General features: G+C 41.6%; 1 pseudogene; it reads right to left on the bottom strand.

Annotated features, from left to right (window-relative positions):
* Positions 1-631: 631 nt before the first annotated feature.
* Positions 632-1,599, bottom strand: LOC115275298 (annotated as a pseudogene).
* Between the last annotated feature and the right edge of the window lie 2,177 nt (positions 1,600-3,776).

Here is a 3,776-nt window from a genome sequence, read left to right on the forward strand (position 1 = left end):
GGAAGACCACATAAGGCAGTGATACACAAAGGAATGACAGACACAAAATGAAAAGATGTGGTCTTAGATATAGACTAGAATAGAATAGAAAGAATAGAACAGAAATGGCCTTCTTGTCAAATTGAATTTATTCCATCAGAGCGGTATCAAATAACTATTCTTTTAGAAAAACTAAGGACTATTACATGGGAGTGATTTTTGTCATTTGGGAGGAAATTATTCTTAAGAAATTTAAGCAGTTCCATTAGATAAATGGGAATCCCTAATTTTTCCTTATCCCAGATTGGGAATCAATTTACAAATAAAAGTAAAAGATCTGTACACTGAATACTATAGAAGATTTATGAAAAAAAATCGAAGAAAACAAAAAGAAATGGGAAAACTTTCCATCTCAGTGATTGGTAGAAATAAGGAAGAAAATGAAGGAATAATGGTTGCATATCAGAGAATGGTTAAAAAAAATAATAATAAAAAAGTAATTAAATTGTACATAGTAGTTGAAAAAATAAAGATTCCAGAAAATAAATGAAAGAATTCTCTATGTCCACAGTTTGCTTAAACACACACACACACACACACACACACACACACACACACACAATTTCTTACTTTGAGACCATGAAGCCTTCAATCATGGGAGATTTTTCAACCCCAGGACAATTGGAACTTTTATAGCTGCCATCCCAGAGAGTCTCATCAGAGCCTCCTTTATGTCTCTGTTCCTCAGGCTGTAGATGAAGGAGTTCAGCATGGGCGTGACCACCGTGTACATCACTGAGGCCACAGCACTGGAGTGGGAGCTCTGGGTGGCAGCGGAGCTAAGGTACACTCCTAGGCCAGTACAGTAAAATAAGAAGACAACTGAGAGGTGAGATGCACAGGTGGAAAATGCTTTGTACTTGCCCTGAGCTGATGAGATTCTACATATGCAGAAAACTATCTGGGAGTAAGAATAAAGGATCCCAAAGAAGGGACCACCAGCCAGCAGCATAACTGCAAGATACATCACCAAGTTATTCAGAAAGGTGTCAGAACAGGCAAGTTGGATCATCTGGTAGAGTTCACAGAAAAAGTGGTGGATTTCCACCTCTGTACAGAAGGACAGCCTCAACACCATTGAGGTTTGTAACAAGGAATGTGAGACACTCAGCATCCAGGACACCAGGACCAGCAATCCACAGAGCTGGGAGTTCATGATGACCGTGGAGTGCAAGGGGTGACAGATGGCCACAAACCTGTCATAGGCCATTATGGTCAGGAGAAGAGGTCCAGTCCTGAAAAGATTAAGAAAAAGTTCATCTGTGTGATGCAGTCCACATAGGTTATGACTTTGCTCTGATTCTGGATGTTCCACAGCATCTTGAGGACAGTGGTGGAGGTGACACAGATGTCCACAAAGGACAGGTTGGCAAGGAAGAAGTGCATGGGCATGTGGAAATGGGAATCAAAGCCGACGACCAGGATGATGAGCAGATTCCCAAACACAGTGATCAGGTACATGGAGAGAAAAAGCCCAAACATGAGGGTCTTCAGTTTTGGTCCCTCCAAAAATCCCAGAAGCATAAATTCTAATATTTGTGTATCATTTTCTGGTTCCATGAGGTTCAACTGATCACCAGGAAAGAGGAAAACGATATCATTAATTTTCACATGATGGCATTGCTCACATAGTTGGAAAGCTAAAATTTATATTTTGCAGTCAAGAAGTTAATTTAAGTAGCTTGTATATTTATTATCCCCTTGAAGGGATTCCCTCCCATTTCATCTCTGATTAGGCATTTTGGTCTCATTCTCTGCATTTCCCAACAGAGGCCATGCATTTTATTATTTTACTAAGGATATCTTTCCTGCATTGGAAGAATATACACTGTTAAACATGTTCCAGGCATTGTCTAGACAAGAGCTCAGGATACTGAAAATCAAAGACATTGTAATCTAGTGATAGAAAATGAATAGAAACAAATAAAAACATTAATAAGACATCAGAGGGTGGTAAGAACTTTTTAAAAAATTTTTATGTTTATTTATTATTGAGACATGGAGAAACACAGCTTGAGTAAGGGAGGGGCAAAGGTAGAGGGAGACACAGAATACGAAGCAGGCTCCAGGCTCTGAGCTATCAGCACAGAGCCTGATGCAGAGCTCGAACCCATGAACCACGAGATCTTGACCTGAGCTGAAGTCAGATACTTAATGGACTGAGCCACCCAGGCGCCCGAAATGAAACGTTTAAGAACTTTGAAGAAACAAGAGTAGGTATAAAGCAGAGTGTGGCTATGAATATTACTTTGTAATTGATGTTTGGTCAAGACTAGTAAACAGGGGACTTTTGAACAGAGACCTCAAGGAAAGGAGGGCAGGATCCACGAGCATGTCTGGGGATGTCTTTGTTGGCAGAGGGAATGGCCTCCGCAGAGACCCTGAGGACGATATTACTTTGAGCTATTGGAGGCCAAAACAGGAAGCATGTGTGGAATTGGGGAATTACCAGGAGAGAGATCAGAGATGGTGTCAGGCAATTGCAAAGAAATAGGTGGCCTCGCTGCTAGTTACCTTCCAAGAGAAAGGAGTCCCACACACACGCTATATACTGCTTGTATTTTAGAATCTACTTGTAAAGGCATCCTGTAAATTGATGTAGAGCCCCTACTGAATATCTGGTGTTGATTGAGTTCTGGCCTCTGTGTTCCAAGAACCATCTTGAATATATTAGACCATGTGCCTCTCCTCTGAGGACATTTCCCATTCCACAAGGTGCATGCACACACACACCCACCCGCCCCCCAAATCATTGCTCCCTGGGCTATGTCCTTTCCATGAGTTCTCAACCTCTGCCCCAATAAATAAGCTCGGGGTGGCTGTAACTCAAGCTGCCCAGATCTATTATCATTGCCCCAAATAATGTAAAATGGTACCTCAATTCCATTGAACGAGCTTCCCAAGAACAAATAAAATTGAGAAGTCAGACTGGCATGCTCATTTTCTGTCCTGTATTTAAAGAAATACATACAATCTACTCAAAATCAGAGAGAGAGAGAGAGAGAAATTAAATAGAAATGGCACAAAAAATCTAAGGGTTCAGGTCGTTGCTGAAATCTGAGGGGCCGTGAAGAAGGAAAAAAGAGCACCGCTGGCTCTGACAACATTCCAAGTCTTGTTACCTCCCTGTGGCCCAGCATAAATATTAAGGAGCAAAATTAAATTCTGTCAGAAGACAAAATTAGTGGGATCATCAGGGTGTCAATCACCTTACAGACTGAATGCTCCAAGAGAAAATTGTGCTAAGGGAATAAATAAAGGCTCAGCACAGGAAATATGCAAAGTCCAGCAAATGATGGGCAGCTTGTAATGAAGCAGTTTGAGACTGGTGACCAATGACATCCTGAGTCCCTTTCACTTTTCAGATGTGGCATCTTTGTTTTTCCTGGGCTTGACATTGTGATCTGTTTTTGACTAGAGCCATGGGCACACTCTGGTCCGCTTCCTGGTCTTTTCATAACACGTCAAGGTCTATTCAGACCTTGCTCTATGAAATTCTACAGACACCATAACAGTCTATCTCTGGCTCAAAATAACGATCTTCACAAGATTTCTGCCTGAGGCTCTTACACTACACAAACTTATTTCATAGTCCTGTGACTCCACCACTTTAGGTGAGTACCAAAAGGACAGGGCCTTCCCTGACCTTGTTTATTGTAGTTTTTCAGAATGACATGGTCAGGCAAGCAAGTGCACATAGAGATCTCTAGGCTCTGGGCGAGGCTGTTGGCTGTCAG

This window comes from Suricata suricatta, chromosome 12 (genome assembly GCF_006229205.1).
Source record: "Suricata suricatta isolate VVHF042 chromosome 12, meerkat_22Aug2017_6uvM2_HiC, whole genome shotgun sequence".
Classification (NCBI taxonomy): Eukaryota; Metazoa; Chordata; class Mammalia; order Carnivora; family Herpestidae; genus Suricata; species Suricata suricatta.